Source organism: Sturnus vulgaris, chromosome W (assembly GCF_052056855.1).
Source record: "Sturnus vulgaris isolate bStuVul1 chromosome W, bStuVul1.hap1, whole genome shotgun sequence".
NCBI lineage: Eukaryota > Metazoa > Chordata > Aves > Passeriformes > Sturnidae > Sturnus > Sturnus vulgaris.
Genome location: NC_142282.1, coordinates 21594549 through 21614117, shown reverse-complemented (window position 1 = coordinate 21614117; position 19569 = coordinate 21594549). Strand labels below are relative to the sequence as shown.

The 19569-nt window shown below is 46.1% G+C and overlaps 1 pseudogene; it reads right to left on the bottom strand.

Moving 5' to 3' along the window:
- LOC148220034 (endogenous retrovirus group K member 8 Gag polyprotein-like) overlaps positions 1-12655 on the bottom strand; it is a 115229-nt pseudogene extending 102574 nt beyond the window's left edge.
- Between the last annotated feature and the right edge of the window lie 6914 nt (positions 12656-19569).

Here is a 19569-nt window from a genome sequence, read left to right as displayed (position 1 = left end):
GACCTGACTCGATCCACCTTGTCCCTCGGTAGCTTGTGCAACTTGTCGTGTGGGGCTCCATACTGCAGCTTTCCATTTCTGGTTAGTGCCTACAATTCGGCAGGAACCATCAGTGAAGAGGGCATATCGTCTTTCAGTCTCCCGTAGCTCATTATATGGTGGGGCTTCCTCAGCACGTGCCACTTGCTCCTCTTCTTCTTCAGAAGACAATCCAAAACTCTCACCTTCAGGCCAGTTTGTAATTATTTCCAGAATCCCAGGGTGATTTGGATTTGCAGTACGGGCGCACTGAGTGATGAGGGCAATCCACTTGCTCCATGTGGTGTCAGTGGCATGATTTGTGGAAGGCACCTTTCCCTTGAACATCCAACCCAGCACTGGTAGTCGGGGTGCCAGGAGGAGTTGTGTTTCTTTGCCAATCACCTCTGAGGCAGCTTGAACTCCTTCATAGGCGGCCAAGATCTCCTTCTCTGTGGGAGTGTAGTTGGCTTCAGATCCTTTGTAGCTTCTGCTCCAGAATCCCAGTGCTCGACCCCAAGTCTCCCCAGGCACCTTCTGCCAAAGGCTCCAGGGCAGACCATGGTTCCCGGCTGCAGAGTAGAGCATGTTCTTCACATCTGGTCCCATCCTTACCGGGCCAAGGGCTACTGCATGAGCAATCTCCTGCTTGATCTGGGCAAAGGCTTGCTGCTGCTCAGGGCCCCAGTGGAAATCGTTCTTCTTGCGCGTGACCAGGTAGAGAGGGCTCACAATCTGGCTGTACTCAGGAATGTGCATTCTCCAAAAGCCTATGGCACCTAGGAAAGCTTGTGTTTCCTTCTTGCTGGTAGGTGGAGACATAGAGGTGATCTTATTAATTACCTCTGTTGGGATCTGACAACGTCTATCTTGCCACTTGACTCCTAGAAACTGAATTTCCTGAGCTGGTCCCTTAACTTTATTTCGCTTAATGGCAAAACCAGCTTTCAGCAGAATCTGGATAATCTTCTCTCCTTTCTCGAAGACTTCCCCTGCTGTGCTGCCCCATACAATGATGTCATCAATATACTGTAGATGTTCGGGGGCTTCACCCTTTTCCAGTGCAGCCTGGATCAGTCCATGACAGATGGTAAGACTGTGCTTCCACCCCTGGGGCAGACGATTCCAGGTGTACTGCACACCCCTCCAGGTGAAAGCAAACTGAGGCCTGCATTCTGCTGCCAGAGGAATGGAGAAAAATGCATTGGCAATGTCAATGGTGGAGTACCACTTTGCTGCCTTGGACTCCAGCTCGTACTGGAGTTCCAGCAAGTCCGGCACAGCAGCGCTCATCGGTGGAGTCACCTCATTCAAAGCACGATAGTCTACGGTCAATCTCCATTCTCCTTCAGATTTACGCACAGGGCAGATGGGGCTGTTGAATGGTGAGTGGGTTTTACTGACCACCCCTTGGCTCTCCAGTTTACTGATCATTTCATGGATGTGAATCACCGAGTCTCTGTCAGTACGGTATTGCCGATGGTGTACTGTTGTTCTGGCAATTGGTACCTGTTGCTCTTCAACTCTCAGTAGTCCCACAGCAGAGGGGTCATCTGCAAGACCAGGCAAGGTGTTCAGTTTTCTAATGTTGTCTGTGTCTACAGCAGCTATACCAAAAGCCCAGCGATATCCTTTTGGGTCTTTGAAATATCAATTTCTAAGATAGTCTATGCCAAGGATGCATGGGGCCTCTGGGCCAGTCACGATGGGGTGTTTCTGCCACCTGTTCCCAGTTAAACTCACTTTGGCCTCCACTACAGTCAGCTGCTGGGATCCTCCTGTTACCCCAGAAATAGAGATGGATTCTTCTCCTACATTCTTTGATGGCATCAGAGTACATTGGGCGCCGGTGTCAACCAAAGCCTTATGTTTTTGTGGGTCGGATGTGCCAGGCCATCGGATCCACACAGTCCAATAGATCCGATTATCCCTCTCCTCTACCTGGCTAGAGGCAGGGCTACTCTATTCCTGATCTTGGTACATGTCGCTCTCTTCCTGTAAATAGGTTCTTGAGGTCCCTTCAAGAGGATCAGTCATATCATCATTCTGATACTGTCTGGAGTTCTGTACACAAGAGACTGGAGCAGCATTGACTCTAGATGGGCTTCTTGTGGTAGGTGTCCCTCTTTTCAGCTCATGTACCCGGGCTGCTAAGGAGGAGGTGTGTTTTCCATCCCACTTCCTCATGTCTTCTCCATGCTTCTGAAGGAAAAAACAGAGGTTACCTCGTGGAGTGTGTCCTCTCTCCCTGCCTGAGGAACGCCGGCTCCTAATGGCAGAAACTCTTGTTGGTTCTGGAGAGATCTGGTAGTTGTTTTCCTTAAGTTCTTTTTTTAGTTTCTGATGGCCCTCTTCATTTAAGCTTCGGACTTGCTCCACCAGCCTTGTTTCCACGGATGAGACATGGGTACGAAATGGGGCTGTGACAGTGTCCTCATAAATTCTTAGTTTATTGGCCAAGACGCCTACCATGTCCTCACCTTCCCTCCACTGCAGCGTTGCCAGGTAACGGGAATACATCTCTCATCCAAGCCGTGCAAATCTCAACCACATCTGTGACGTGCACCGGACACAGTCTGGGCTCTTAGGAAATCTCTCATCTTCTGAGAAAATGATCTCCAGCATGGCCAATTCCCTCAGGCATCGGATACCTTGTTCTATTGTGCTCCATTTTCCTTGGTGCACCTGGAGATCTTCTTTACAAAGGTATCTGTCCTTCACACTTGTCAGCAGTCGCCGCCAGAGGCTGAGAGTTTCTTGGGTTCTCCCAATCCCCTGGTCAATGACCACATCCCGGGACAGAGATCCCAGTTGCCTGGCCTCACTTCCATCCAGAATGGTGTCATTGGCTGCAGCGTCCCAGATGGGGAGCAGCCAGGTCAAGATGGACTCATTTGTCTGGTGGGTGAATTCCCTCCGCAGGTCAAGCAGCGCACCCAGGGATAGAGAGCGAGTGATGATTTCTGGATCTGTCTCTTCCGCTGGGTGCGAAGGTCATGCCACGTCCTCGTCAGTCACTATGCGGACTGATTTGCTCTTTGATTTCTTCTTCTGAACGGGGGCAACTGCTACTGCACTATGCTGTGCTGGTGCAGTGATGGTTTGTGTGGAGATGCTGATGGCGCTTCTGGCTTTTTTTCTCCTCTATGGCAGTCTGGGTAGACACGGACACTGTTGCTTTGCTTTTGGCTTTTTCCTCCTCTGTGGCAGTCTGCATAGACACGGACACTGTTGCTTTGGGTTAGGTTCTTCTCCTCTTTGTGACATTGTGTGCAGACATGGACGAAGTGGATTTGTTTCTTTTTTCCTCTTCCTCAAGATTACGCAGCAATACACCATGTAGTGTTTTATTTCTAAGCATGTTGTAGGCTGTGCAGAGGAGACAAAGCAGAACTAACAACAATATTATGCTGTGCTTAGCATCCAGCGGGAGCTCAACATTTCCAAAAACTACTGAATCAGGCCGGAAAGATTGGAAAAATCATTCTTTACCCCTCCCCCCAAGGCCTGGGTGTGATTATTAAAACCCCGGATGCAGCAACCTAGACTAGGACAAGCAAACAAAGTTGAGTATATATTCCGAATTATGTTCATTGCCTTAGAGGTTATCATGCAGTAGACATAATAGGCCAATAAAGCAATTTTTATACCATATCCAGGTCTACACAGGAGCATTACAGCTGGCAGATAGTTCCCCATGTGCAGAAAAATATAGAGAACAAGATATAAAACCCATGCAAGCATGTTGAGAATCATGGTGCATACAAAATTGTAATACTGACCTTTCTCAGTATGCTTCGTGCCCCACGTTGGGCGCCAATAAATGTGTTGGTTTGAAAGTAAAACCAGCGCGAGACTCCAAGTCAGTCATACAATTTTATAGGAGAAAAGAGAAAAAATAAAATACGTGCAATACTATAGAAGAAAAACCATCAAAAAAGTGAGAAATACAACCTGACACCCTGTCAGTCAGGGTGTTGGTAGCAGTCCCTATAAATGGTGGGTGCAGTACTCCTGGATGACAGATGTGGTTCAGTTGAAGCAGTGCTCCTGTAGAAGGTGCAGTTTTTCTCTGAAGATCCAGCGATGATGTGGAAAAAGGTCTGACATTCCTCTGGGATCCAGTGGAAAGGACTGTCTTGGTGTTCCAAATCCCAGTTTTTATCTAGGTAGGAATGTTTGGCTCCTCCCCCTGGCTGGAGCATCTCCCAATGGGATGATGTAATCTTATCAGTCACACAATAGGACTTAATGGCCCATTAACAGAATCTGTCTTCTGGAGGAAGGATGGGTTGTGAAAAGATAACGATGATCATCCCCCTGATCTTATCAGATGGCACATCAGCAGAGGCTATGTCCCACAGAGAAAAGGATCACCACCCCTCCCACATTTTAACAGATGGTGATAGAATACACATTTTTGCATTGTACCCCACGACATAATCCACCCCTTATTCTATTACCATCTACATCATACCCAAACCAATACCCTGTTACACATATATAATCCAAAATGAAACCTTACCTTCAGTTTTCACTAAAAATTAGGTCTCCTTGCAGTACACAACGTGTTTCCCCATCTTTCTGCATTACCCACCAAGTGCAACCAGGTCCTTGAGCAAAAACAATCCCACGGATTGGTTTGCCTTTGCCTGTGGTGGGATTAATCCAAACAGTCTTTCCTAAAATACCTTTCATGTGTGCCACAGGGACCTTGTTTCCATCCACTGTGTGCAGGGGTTCAGAGTGGGCAGGACCGGCTCAATTAATGGACCTTCGGGTGTTAACCATCCAGGTGGCTTTGGCCAAGTTCATTTCCCAATTTCTGAAGGTTCCACCACCTGGTGCTTTCAAAGTAGTCTTAAGGAGTCCATAAGACCGTTCAACTTTCCTGGCAGCTGGCGCGTTGTAAGGGATATGATATATCCATTCAATACCATGTTCTTTGGCCCAGGTGTTGATAAGGCCGGTCTTGAAATGGGTTCCGTTGTCTGATTCAATTCTGTCAGGGGTACCATGCCTCCAAAGGACTTGTTTTTCTAGGCCCAAGTTGGTGTTCCGGGCAGTGGCATGAGGCACAGGGTAGGTTTCTAACTATCCTGTAGTTGCTTCCACCATGGTCAGTACGTAGCGCTTGCCCTGGTGGGTTTGGGGAAGGGTGATGTAGTAAATTTTCCAGGCTTCCCCATACCTGTACTTTGACCATCGTCCACCGTACCACAGAGGCTTCACCCGCTTGGCCTGTTTGATTGCGGCACAGGTCTTGCAGTCATGGATGACCTGTGAGATGCTGTCCATGGTAACGTCCACCCCTCGGTCACGGGCCCATCGGTATGTTGCATCTCTCCCCTGATGACCAGAGGCATCATGGGCCCAACGAGCTAGGAATGATTCTCCCTTGTGCTGCCAGTCTAGATCTACCTGTGATACTTTCACTTTGGCAGCTCGGTCCACCTGCTCGTTGTTGTGATGTTCTTCATTAGACCGGGTTTTGGGTACATGTGCATCCACGTGTCAAACCTTTATGGTCAATTTCTCTACTCGGGCAGCAATGTCCTGCCAAATCTCAGCCGCACAGATGAGTTTCCCTCTGCGCTGCCAGTTGGCCTTTTTCCAGCGATCCAACCATCCCCACAGAGCATTAGCTACCATCCATGAGTCACGGTAGAGATAAAGCCTTGGCCACTTCTCTAGTTCAGCAATATCCAAAGCCAACTGGACGGCTTTTAGCTCTGCGACCTGACTCGATCCACCTTGTCCCTCGGTAGCTTGTGCAACTTGTCGTGTGGGGCTCCATACTGCAGCTTTCCATTTCTGGTTAGTGCCTACAATTCGGCAGGAACCATCAGTGAAGAGGGCATATCGTCTTTCAGTCTCCCGTAGCTCATTATATGGTGGGGCTTCCTCAGCACGTGCCACTTGCTCCTCTTCTTCTTCAGAAGACAATCCAAAACTCTCACCTTCAGGCCAGTTTGTAATTATTTCCAGAATCCCAGGGTGATTTGGATTTGCAGTACGGGCGCACTGAGTGATGAGGGCAATCCACTTGCTCCATGTGGTGTCAGTGGCATGATTTGTGGAAGGCACCTTTCCCTTGAACATCCAACCCAGCACTGGTAGTCGGGGTGCCAGGAGGAGTTGTGTTTCTTTGCCAATCACCTCTGAGGCAGCTTGAACTCCTTCATAGGCGGCCAAGATCTCCTTCTCTGTGGGAGTGTAGTTGGCTTCAGATCCTTTGTAGCTTCTGCTCCAGAATCCCAGTGCTCGACCCCAAGTCTCCCCAGGCACCTTCTGCCAAAGGCTCCAGGGCAGACCATGGTTCCCGGCTGCAGAGTAGAGCATGTTCTTCACATCTGGTCCCATCCTTACCGGGCCAAGGGCTACTGCATGAGCAATCTCCTGCTTGATCTGGGCAAAGGCTTGCTGCTGCTCAGGGCCCCAGTGGAAATCGTTCTTCTTGCGCGTGACCAGGTAGAGAGGGCTCACAATCTGGCTGTACTCAGGAATGTGCATTCTCCAAAAGCCTATGGCACCTAGGAAAGCTTGTGTTTCCTTCTTGCTGGTAGGTGGAGACATAGAGGTGATCTTATTAATTACCTCTGTTGGGATCTGACAACGTCTATCTTGCCACTTGACTCCTAGAAACTGAATTTCCTGAGCTGGTCCCTTAACTTTATTTCGCTTAATGGCAAAACCAGCTTTCAGCAGAATCTGGATAATCTTCTCTCCTTTCTCGAAGACTTCCCCTGCTGTGCTGCCCCATACAATGATGTCATCAATATACTGTAGATGTTCGGGGGCTTCACCCTTTTCCAGTGCAGCCTGGATCAGTCCATGACAGATGGTAAGACTGTGCTTCCACCCCTGGGGCAGACGATTCCAGGTGTACTGCACACCCCTCCAGGTGAAAGCAAACTGAGGCCTGCATTCTGCTGCCAGAGGAATGGAGAAAAATGCATTGGCAATGTCAATGGTGGAGTACCACTTTGCTGCCTTGGACTCCAGCTCGTACTGGAGTTCCAGCAAGTCCGGCACAGCAGCGCTCATCGGTGGAGTCACCTCATTCAAAGCACGATAGTCTACGGTCAATCTCCATTCTCCTTCAGATTTACGCACAGGGCAGATGGGGCTGTTGAATGGTGAGTGGGTTTTACTGACCACCCCTTGGCTCTCCAGTTTACTGATCATTTCATGGATGTGAATCACCGAGTCTCTGTCAGTACGGTATTGCCGATGGTGTACTGTTGTTCTGGCAATTGGTACCTGTTGCTCTTCAACTCTCAGTAGTCCCACAGCAGAGGGGTCATCTGCAAGACCAGGCAAGGTGTTCAGTTTTCTAATGTTGTCTGTGTCTACAGCAGCTATACCAAAAGCCCAGCGATATCCTTTTGGGTCTTTGAAATATCAATTTCTAAGATAGTCTATGCCAAGGATGCATGGGGCCTCTGGGCCAGTCACGATGGGGTGTTTCTGCCACCTGTTCCCAGTTAAACTCACTTTGGCCTCCACTACAGTCAGCTGCTGGGATCCTCCTGTTACCCCAGAAATAGAGATGGATTCTTCTCCTACATTCTTTGATGGCATCAGAGTACATTGGGCGCCGGTGTCAACCAAAGCCTTATGTTTTTGTGGGTCGGATGTGCCAGGCCATCGGATCCACACAGTCCAATAGATCCGATTATCCCTCTCCTCTACCTGGCTAGAGGCAGGGCTACTCTATTCCTGATCTTGGTACATGTCGCTCTCTTCCTGTAAATAGGTTCTTGAGGTCCCTTCAAGAGGATCAGTCATATCATCATTCTGATACTGTCTGGAGTTCTGTACACAAGAGACTGGAGCAGCATTGACTCTAGATGGGCTTCTTGTGGTAGGTGTCCCTCTTTTCAGCTCATGTACCCGGGCTGCTAAGGAGGAGGTGTGTTTTCCATCCCACTTCCTCATGTCTTCTCCATGCTTCTGAAGGAAAAAACAGAGGTTACCTCGTGGAGTGTGTCCTCTCTCCCTGCCTGAGGAACGCCGGCTCCTAATGGCAGAAACTCTTGTTGGTTCTGGAGAGATCTGGTAGTTGTTTTCCTTAAGTTCTTTTTTTAGTTTCTGATGGCCCTCTTCATTTAAGCTTCGGACTTGCTCCACCAGCCTTGTTTCCACGGATGAGACATGGGTACGAAATGGGGCTGTGACAGTGTCCTCATAAATTCTTAGTTTATTGGCCAAGACGCCTACCATGTCCTCACCTTCCCTCCACTGCAGCGTTGCCAGGTAACGGGAATACATCTCTCATCCAAGCCGTGCAAATCTCAACCACATCTGTGACGTGCACCGGACACAGTCTGGGCTCTTAGGAAATCTCTCATCTTCTGAGAAAATGATCTCCAGCATGGCCAATTCCCTCAGGCATCGGATACCTTGTTCTATTGTGCTCCATTTTCCTTGGTGCACCTGGAGATCTTCTTTACAAAGGTATCTGTCCTTCACACTTGTCAGCAGTCGCCGCCAGAGGCTGAGAGTTTCTTGGGTTCTCCCAATCCCCTGGTCAATGACCACATCCCGGGACAGAGATCCCAGTTGCCTGGCCTCACTTCCATCCAGAATGGTGTCATTGGCTGCAGCGTCCCAGATGGGGAGCAGCCAGGTCAAGATGGACTCATTTGTCTGGTGGGTGAATTCCCTCCGCAGGTCAAGCAGCGCACCCAGGGATAGAGAGCGAGTGATGATTTCTGGATCTGTCTCTTCCGCTGGGTGCGAAGGTCATGCCACGTCCTCGTCAGTCACTATGCGGACTGATTTGCTCTTTGATTTCTTCTTCTGAACGGGGGCAACTGCTACTGCACTATGCTGTGCTGGTGCAGTGATGGTTTGTGTGGAGATGCTGATGGCGCTTCTGGCTTTTTTTCTCCTCTATGGCAGTCTGGGTAGACACGGACACTGTTGCTTTGCTTTTGGCTTTTTCCTCCTCTGTGGCAGTCTGCATAGACACGGACACTGTTGCTTTGGGTTAGGTTCTTCTCCTCTTTGTGACATTGTGTGCAGACATGGACGAAGTGGATTTGTTTCTTTTTTCCTCTTCCTCAAGATTACGCAGCAATACACCATGTAGTGTTTTATTTCTAAGCATGTTGTAGGCTGTGCAGAGGAGACAAAGCAGAACTAACAACAATATTATGCTGTGCTTAGCATCCAGCGGGAGCTCAACATTTCCAAAAACTACTGAATCAGGCCGGAAAGATTGGAAAAATCATTCTTTACCCCTCCCCCCAAGGCCTGGGTGTGATTATTAAAACCCCGGATGCAGCAACCTAGACTAGGACAAGCAAACAAAGTTGAGTATATATTCCGAATTATGTTCATTGCCTTAGAGGTTATCATGCAGTAGACATAATAGGCCAATAAAGCAATTTTTATACCATATCCAGGTCTACACAGGAGCATTACAGCTGGCAGATAGTTCCCCATGTGCAGAAAAATATAGAGAACAAGATATAAAACCCATGCAAGCATGTTGAGAATCATGGTGCATACAAAATTGTAATACTGACCTTTCTCAGTATGCTTCGTGCCCCACGTTGGGCGCCAATAAATGTGTTGGTTTGAAAGTAAAACCAGCGCGAGACTCCAAGTCAGTCATACAATTTTATAGGAGAAAAGAGAAAAAATAAAATACGTGCAATACTATAGAAGAAAAACCATCAAAAAAGTGAGAAATACAACCTGACACCCTGTCAGTCAGGGTGTTGGTAGCAGTCCCTATAAATGGTGGGTGCAGTACTCCTGGATGACAGATGTGGTTCAGTTGAAGCAGTGCTCCTGTAGAAGGTGCAGTTTTTCTCTGAAGATCCAGCGATGATGTGGAAAAAGGTCTGACATTCCTCTGGGATCCAGTGGAAAGGACTGTCTTGGTGTTCCAAATCCCAGTTTTTATCTAGGTAGGAATGTTTGGCTCCTCCCCCTGGCTGGAGCATCTCCCAATGGGATGATGTAATCTTATCAGTCACACAATAGGACTTAATGGCCCATTAACAGAATATATCTTCTGGAGGAAGGATGGGTTGTGAAAAGATAACGATGATCATCCCCCTGATCTTATCAGATGGCACATCAGCAGAGGCTATCTCCCACAGAGAAAAGGATCACCACCCCTCCCACATTTTAACAGATGGTGATAGAATACACATTTTTGCATTGTACCCCAGGACTCGGGGGAATTTGTAGAATGTGGGGAATCCCAGTTGAATTTTAGGGGGGATTTGTGGAATTCTAGAGTTCTCAGGGGAATTTTGGGATGAATTTGGTGAATTTTAGGGTATACGTGTGATTTTTAGGGTTCTCAGGTGAGTTTTGGGGATGCCAGGCAGATTTTGGGGTGAATTCTGTCGATTTTGGGGTATCCAGGTGAGCATTTGAGAGTCGTGGGAGAATTTTGGGATGAACTGGGGGGGATGCAGGTGGATTTTCGGGGAAATTTGGTGATTTTTGATAGTCCCAGAAGGGTCTTGGAGTGATTTTTTTTGATTTGGGGTATCTGTGTGTGTTTTGAGGGGGATTGGAGACATTTTAGGGTGAATTTGGGAGGTGTTGGGGGGACTGGGTGTTGGGGGTGATTTGAGGGATTTTGGGGGTTGCAGGTGGGCTTTTGGGGTGAAGCCCTGGGATTTGGTGGTCCCCATGATTTTTGGGGTGAATTTCTGGAATTTTGGGAGTTGCCAGGTGAGTGCTGGGCATCCTAGGGGGGACTTCGTGGAGACTTTTGGGGATTTTGGTTTTTCCAGGTGAATTTCTGAGGTGAAAAGCTTCAAAAAGTTTTTTTTTTGAAAACAAATTAAAGCCAGAAGGTTATTGAAAATTAATAGATGTGATGCAAATAGCTAATATGCAGACAATACACAGCGAGACAAATCATGGGAAAAATACAGTGGTAACACATGAGTGTGTGAGGACGGGATCAGTATAGCTAAGGCTCACTTGAAGCTGAATTTGGAAAAGCATGCCAAAAATAAGAATAATAAAGGCACCTACATGTATTTCAGTGGGAAAAGGAAGATGAAAAGAAACCTATCACACCTCCCCTATTCTCCCCCACCCCTATAAGCCGGACAGGACTAGTGACAACAGAGAAGGAGAAGGCTGAGGTACTCAACAAGTGTTGGTCTCAATTTTTACTGCCAGTCACTATTTCCACATCTCTCAGCTTATTGGACTGGTGGACTTGATTCTAAGCCATAGTAGCAGGTCAGCTTTCAGACCACTTGAGGAACCTGATCATGCAAGACCATGGGACCCACCCAGAGGCATGTCAGGGCGCTGAGAGAACTGGCAGCTGTAGTTGCTAAGGTGCTTCCTCCATCATATTTGAGAAAACAAGGCAACAAGCTGAAGTCTCCAGACACTGTGTTGTATTGACTCCAATACTCTTGGTCTTTTTTGTAAATCTTAGAGCTCTGAGTCAATTTCTGCAGAGGATTCCCAGTGCAGTTTCAAAAATGGAATCTTTGTTATTGGTCCTCATGTTGATCTTGGATATTTCCATTTTCTGCGCTCCTATATTTTTGAAACATTTGTAATGACTGAAAAGAAAGCTGAGATGAGGCATTATGCTCTTTCCAGTGATATAAATGGACCAGTATTCTTTTCAGACAAATATATTTTTGCTGTGTCTAAGCACATGTGCATACCTGTTTTTGATTTATGTGTCCAGGTTTTGGCAATGGGGCAGTCACAGGGCCGTCCTGTGACAATGGCCCGGGTGCTGCCCTGTCCCGTTTTCTTCCAACTGTCTCCACTTCAGGATGTACTCCCTGCTGAGAGAAGAGGTTGGGACAGCACTTTAGAAATGTGACTTTCTGGGGTTTTTTTTTGTTTTGTTATTTTTAAAATTACTAAAAACATTCACCCTGATTTTTTGATGTGTTGGGTTTGGAGTTTTTTTCAATTTAGGGTGGGTTTTTTTGTGGGCTTTGTTTGTCTCTTTGGGGATTATTGTTTGGGGTTTTTTGTGTGTTTCTTTGGTCTGCTTTTTTTGTTTGTTTGTTCATTTTTTTATTACAGTTTTGTAGATTTTTTTAAGCAAATTGATTGGAAAACTGAATAGTCCTCCACTATAGTCTCCTGGATTCACCTGAGACTCTTCCTAGGCATCTCCCTGATCCTTTTTGCAATGAGTCTCACATCATCCTCCTGAGGGAACTGTCTGCTTATGTTTTGGATGGGTGGGCTGTTTGCTGGGTGACAAACTGGGTGATGGCCAGGCCCACAGAGTGGTGGGAAATAGAGTTCATCCAGCTGGTCCCCAAGGCTCAGTCTTGGGCCCAGTCCTGTTTAATATCTTTATCAGTGATCTGGACAAGGGGATAGAGTACACGCCCATGAAGTTCACCGATGATGCAAAGTTGGCTGGTAGTGTTTATTTCTTCTGGAGGACAGCAGGCTCTGCTTCTTCTTCCTCCTGTTCTGAGGTCGCTGCTCCCTCTTCATCCCTCATGAAGTGTGCTGATTTTGTCACTTGGATGAGAAAACAAACAATTTTAGCAACAATACTAGTGGCAGGGTACAAGAAAGGAAGAGTTCACATGAATCCCCCCCCAACAACAGACAATACCTGATGGCTCCTCTGCCCTCTCTTACTGACTACATCGGAACCCATTGTCCCCCAAATATACTTCCTTCTCCCTGCCCCCAGCCATGATGTGAGATGGAATAGAATAACTAAGATTAAGATTCTCCCTGTGTAACTCCATCATACTTCAATTCTGGGAAAAAAATTTTCTTGAAGTTCTCTCATTTCAGATCATTTGAATTTGAATTTGCATACTAAAAAGTCTAGCCAGAAACTCATGACAATACTAATAGCCCATTCCAGAATGTCCGAGATGATATACACTTCTTTCAAGAGAATGTGATACCTCACGTGAGTTTTCCAGAATTTAAATGAACAGCGGGAGTAGTCGACAAGATTCTTGCTGCCATCTGGATTTCCTGGTATTTGGCTGGTCTATGTAAGCCAACCAGCTATTCAGCAGAGGGAATATTAGTGTGATACTTGATGGTATGTGAGATGGAACACAGTAATTTATGGCTTTTTGCATAGTGATGAAGCTGTAAAGAAAGCTCCATAATGCTCAGACAAGGAGGCAGCTGGACTTCCAGCAGCAAAGGCCCAAAACGAACCAGGTAAATGGTGTCATTGAAAAAAAAAAAAAGACCAGGTGGGGAGCAAAGTGATACTTAAGGGCAGTTTACAGAAAGAGGAAATGTGGTGAAAAAAAAAAGTCCAAGAGTGAAGGAATAACAGGGAAAATGAATCTAAGGAAGGAAATCAATCTCAGCTCATCATTTCTGAAGCTAACAAGTTGTCATTGCAATGATGCATAAAGTGAGAAATAATAAATATGTCTGCTCCAAAATCTGAAATATAAGCTTCATTGCCTTCTGTCTTTTATGGAATCGTACAACAGTCTGTGATTAAAGATCATCTAGTCCAACTTCCTTGCCAGGTAGATCTTAGAGTAGATCAAATTGCTCAAGACTAGCCAAACTGATAAGGAGCACTCTCAATGATGGGGCATCCACAACTTCTCTGGAACACCCATTTGAGTGTCTCACCAGCTTCATTGTAGAAAAGTTTTTCCTTTTAGCCAATCTAAACCTAGTCTCAGTTTAACAGCATGGCCCCTTGTCCTGTCTCTGCAAACCTTCCTAAAAAGTCTTTCTCCATTTGTCTTATACCCTCTTTAAATATTCAATGGCCACCATACTGTCTGTCCAGAAACCTCGCTTCTCCAGGCTAAAAGATCCTACTTTTCACAAGAACCAGGTCATAAACTGAAATGGAAGACATCTCAGGAGATCAGATCATCGAACAGCTCAGCATAAGAATAGCTCTGAAGTCCGATCAACTAGCTTAGGGCTGTGTCAGTTTAAATTTTGAAAATTACCAGGAATTGAAATGCTTCAAGGAAGAGAACTCTGTGTGGCTCCAGAAACAGCCTGAGAAACTCGAGCAAACTCGAAACCTCAGAAACTACCACTGCTTTCTCTCCCTCAGCCCAAGCAGTCACAAAAAAGAAGTGTTCCCAGCAGGCTGGGATAGCACACATATACACTACATATACATGACAGGCATCGCCAGCAGCCACATCCTGCTCCTTTCTGTGGCTGGCAAGAGTGAGACTGGATGTTTACATGTGGGCAAATTGGGTGCCTCCAGCAGCTCAGACACTCAGCCTGCCCATTGACCCCACTGAATTCCAGTATTCGCAGTGTCCCAAGGCCACAGCACTACTCCTCTTGCTGGCACAGACCATCACACGCCTCCTAAATCAGTCAGGACTCCCCTTGTCCCACAGCCAGCAGCTCACGTGCTCTCCCCCAGGCCACTGCCATAGTTCACCAACTTCTCCACTTTGATCTTTGCTGGTGCTCTCAACACTGGCACACCCAGATGTTCTGCAGCTGTTGTCTCCTGGTGGAAAGGACTTGTAAAGCCATGTTTCCTAACAGGACTTCCACAACCTTTCAAAGCAACCTTTTCTGGGGTATGAACAATCTCATTCAAATGTCCACATTTCTTTTTCCATATGTGAAATCAGAATTTCCTTCTTCCGGGCATGCCCAAAAGAAGGCACAAACTACATTGCGCCTTCTGTTTCAAATGCTGACTTGTTTGTAAACAGTGCTAGGAGAATACCTGTTTTGATCCAAGCTAATCTCTGGCCCTTATAGTGCTTTCGGTAGTTAGTTTTGCTTTGCTGTTTACTTGATGTCCCATTGAATTGTTGAATCATAAACAGACTATCTGTCTGTATAGAAGCATAGCAGTGATGAATAAATGCAAGTACCATCTGCTCCTTTACCAACATTTTCATTTGCATATTCACAGTTGGGGGATTCTGTATTTCTTCACTTGCCATAAATTCTCTGCAGGATGGAAAGTAGATATGTAGAATGGAATCACATGATATATGTGATATCATATGTGATATCACGTAGAAAGAAATAATGATCAAGTATTACTTTGATAGAAACCAAAAGTGAACACTAGCCACTTTGTGTTGCTCATTGTCCAAAAGAAGACTGCCACATTTCTGACCTGAAACTCTGAACTCCACACTTCTTTTGCATGAGCTTCCAGGCCTTGACTCTCCCTTGCCATTTCAGTTGATGCCATTTTTCTTTCTCAAGCTCTGATTTCATTCGATTCAAGAGTAGCTCGGCAGTTGCCCTCACATTATCCAGCAGTGCTCTCTTTATATTCTGTGTATTAAAAAATAAAACCAGAAGTAGAAGCAGCATACGACATGCAAAAACAAACAAAAATTGTCTCTTCTACAGAAAATGAGGGGAGACAAGAACACAATTGATAACCAATACCCTGCCAAGTAGAAATATCTTCTATATTTCAGTGATTGATAGGCAGAAAAAATGAATTTCATTTGGGGAAAGGAAGACATTCTAGGAATATTCAGACTGCTATCTTGCCCCAGGTAAAACATTTACCTTGGACTCAGCGTTAATGAGCTTGTGAACATCAGCTGCCAAGAGGAAGGACATTTCCTCCAGTTTCACAGAATACTTGGTCAGTACATCTGCTATCTGTGCAATCCAAAAATACAGAAAAGCAACAACAATGAAAAGTAGAACTCAAATATCAATTTCCCAAGTAAAACCTACATGAACAAGACAATTTTTCCATTCAAGTGAATTCGATTTAATTAATTCATTAACTACATAAGTATCATTCTCACATTCAAGAATAGAATTCAAAGAATCAGCGTTGCTTCTTCTGAGACATTCAAGCCTCAGTAGATCCCGACTTCAAATCTATTAAGACAGCATGGAAGTAATACTTGCTACATTTAGTACATGTAAACTACAGAGACATCTAGAACAGCTCTAAAAGATGAACAAACCCATGAACTTGGAAGAAGACGCTAGCAAGAAATGTGGAAATAGGCTTTATCTGGCCAGTGCTTTTCCCAAAAGCCTGGGCCCTCCTTGGCATCAGTGAGAGTCTCTGTCTCATTATTCAGCAGCTGGCTTAGGGTAAAAAAGGATGCATGCAATCACTTCATTCCTGTTCATGACATAAACTTTCTGCATCATCACGGAAGCCATTTACTTGGAAATATAGCCTAAAAAATAGGTGTCAGACTGGGTACATATCTAGATTGCTATGAGCAAAACCAATTTCTTTTTAACAGGAAAGCCATACAATATGCCTGCCATGGCAAATATTAGTCTACTAGCCCTGCACTTCAACGGGCAGTGAGCAGTTCATTACACCAAATTTATGTTTGGCAAGGAGACAGTTTATTTATAACAAGCCGCTAGTTCTAGAACCAAGAATTCAGGAGTTGCTCATTCCCAATGAAAATCTGTCCATTTCATACCTTTGGGGTTTTATGCTTCTGTTCTTTACCTGTCTTGAGTGTGGCTTTCTTGTGAAGTCACTGATGAGTGTTTTTCCAACACATTTCTGCTGATTACACGGTATTTGCATGGCATCAGCAGACATCTCTGAATGTCTCTTTAAAGTATGCTTTTTACTCTTCTTAGAAGACCTTGTCTTCTTCTTTCCATCACCCAAAAGGTGGGCTAAGTGAGCCTTCAAAGAACCATCATCTCAACAATTAGAATTCTTTCAAACCTACTGAATGGACAACAGCCACAAAAAAAAATTAAAAAAACTAGTATGCGAAAGACAGCAGAAGAGAAAGGTAAAATAATGAATCCTACATGCCACATATATAACACTCTTCATTCTAGGCTATTTTCAAAATGAGGAAAAAAAAAGATAATCTTTTCCTCAGAGAGGATAAGTGGAGTAACTGGATTGTGTTGCCTTGCTTGCAGTTACCAGAAAAGTCAACAGCAGAGTTGAAAACTCCTGAAGCTGGCTCAATACACCTCTATATGTTTTACTAGTGTGTTCTGATTCTGTCTTCAGTTTATAGAACCTGATATACAACAAAGAGATGGGAGCACATGGAGATGCATTGGAGAGCCTACGCTGGAGGTAACACATTCATTTTTTACTCAAACAAATCCAAATTAGTAATGTTGAAAATGACCCGGGGCCATTTCAACAGCCAGCAAACTGACTAACACAACCGACCTTTGGCTTTTATTCAATCCTTTGCTTGTTTTACCTGGGCCTTGAAGATCTGTCTGCAGCCTTCCTCTCTGCAAATATATCACACTCATCCTATTGAGAAGCCATGGCTCATCACAGCTGCTTGGCCAGGCCTGCTTCCAGAAGAACTGGCAACTACAAGCTGGGAGCCAAGAGATACAACACTTCACTTGGAAAAGGGCCTTCCGTGAATCCTAGAATCCCAGAATGGTTTGGACTGGAAGCGACCTTAGAGATGATAGATTATCTTCTTCCCACATCCTGACATGGGCAGGGACACTTTTCCACTAGTCCAGGTTGCTCCATGTCCGCTCCAGCCTGGCCCTGGACACTTCCTGCCATGGGGCTCCCACACAGCCTCTTTGAGCAACATGTGCCAGGCCTCAGCACCCACACAAGGAAGAATTCCTTTCCAATATCCCATTTACCCCAGCTCCCTGGCAGTTTGAAGCTATACCCCCTTGTCCTGCGAATCCAGACCCTTTTGCAAAGTCCCTCCCCATCTATCTTGGAGCCCCAGCAGGCACTGCAAGGGGCTTGAAGGCTACCCTGGAGCCTTCTGTTCTCCACATTGGACGCCCACAGCTCTCCCAGTCTGTCCTAGAGCAGAGAAGCTCCAGCTTTAAAAGCAGCTTAGCAGCCTCCTGCCCGTGAAACTCGAAGCCACCGCTGGCCTTTTGGGCCCTACGGATATCGCTTCCGCTGTCGCTCAGGGTCACTCCCGGCTCTCTCCCTGCCCCCCATGGGGCCCTCATGCGATGCCGTTCAGCTGCCACTCCTGCAGCTGTCAGACCAACGGGGGTCGGGCAGCCAGCCCAGCCACATCCACAATCCACAGTGTTCTCCGCGGCTGCTGCACCTGGAACCTGAGCTCTGGGACAGAGGATCATAGCCCCACATTTGTGTTCGTCTCTGCACAAGGCAGGCCGGACTTGCCATCCCTGGACATTTCAGTTCAGCACGAGAATGAGAATACGCCCGCACCATGGGGGAGGAATCCTCTAAAGACTCCCTCATACGTGGTCTCTCTACGTTATGCCTAGGCACTTGCCATTCCTGAGGCTGCACTAACGCCTTTTTTACCTTGAGGGTAAGAAATGCCATTGTTTTGGTGTGCAGCTAAAGGTGCAGCACAGGTGTTACCGTATGGACTAGAAATCCTGAATATTAGAATATAAAGTGTATAAACCATAATAGTAGTAGTAATGCTAAGGCTTGAAGACTGTAGTTCCCAGAGTAGGCCCTGGGAAACTAACTTAGGAATGTGCTGTGCTGAGAGCATGCAGAACCGTTAGTGATAAGGTTAAAGTATAAACATAAATAAAGTACTGGTGGTGGGCAGTGGCGTAAGAGAGAGTTTGAGGGGGAGAACACTATAGTCCTAAGATAAGCAACCATGTAAGATTTATGACGCCAAAATGCTATCTTCAAGGTGAATGTATCTATAGAAGAATGTGTACTTCTGCACATAAACCATTTGTAAAAAGGGTATAAAAAAACCCTCTAAAAAGGGAACCAGTGGGATCCTGACTTGGGACGCGAGTCCGCAGGTCCCCGGGCCCTGAATAAAGCACCGCATAAACTGACACTCTGTTAGTTTGTGTTTTACTTGGGGTTTCGGGCAGCAGTTTTGGCGACCGCGGCAGGACTCCGGTGGCGGCAGGGGCGGTTCGCGAGCTGATCTACTCCACGCCGGCGCCAGGTGATTTCTGAGGAGACATCAACCCGTGCCCGACCCCGCTCCTGACGGACGACTGTGAGGTAAGCCCGCAAGGTGCTTTATTCTTTATTGAAAGGGAAAGCCCACCGATTAAGACGGGACGGTGATCCCGCACCGGGGGCAAAGGACGTCTTAAAGGTTGTGGAAAAGGAAGCCTAGGCGCTGGTCGTCAGACGCAACAGTGATTGCGCAGATCCAGCACTTGCCACTCGCGGCGACGAGAAAGGCAAGAATTGTGGTAAAGGGTGTGTGAGTGTGGAAATAATAGTAAAGTGTGTGAGTGTGAGTGTTATGATGCCTTTTAAAACCTTTAAAGTTCTGGCTAGTTGGGGAATGGAAATTCCGAATGATTCACCCTTGGGCTGTTTGTTGCAACATTGGAAGGTGGGGAATTTTGGTCAAGAACTGAGTAAAAAGAAATTGATTGATTTTTGTAATCATGTGTGGCCCCAATACGAACCTGAGGGTATGCAACGGCCCCGAAATGGTACTCTAAATCCTGATATTATAACTCCTCTTATGCACTTCTTACAAAATAATGAGAAATGGGAAGAAATCCCGTATCTTGATTTGTTTTATTATTTGAAAAATAAGCCAGAATGGCAGAAGGAGTGTGGCATTATGGTCTTAAAAACAGCAACAGATGGTTGTGCGGGCTGCAAAGGGTGGCAAAAAGGGAAGGAGTATTCTGTTAAGTTGTCAGACC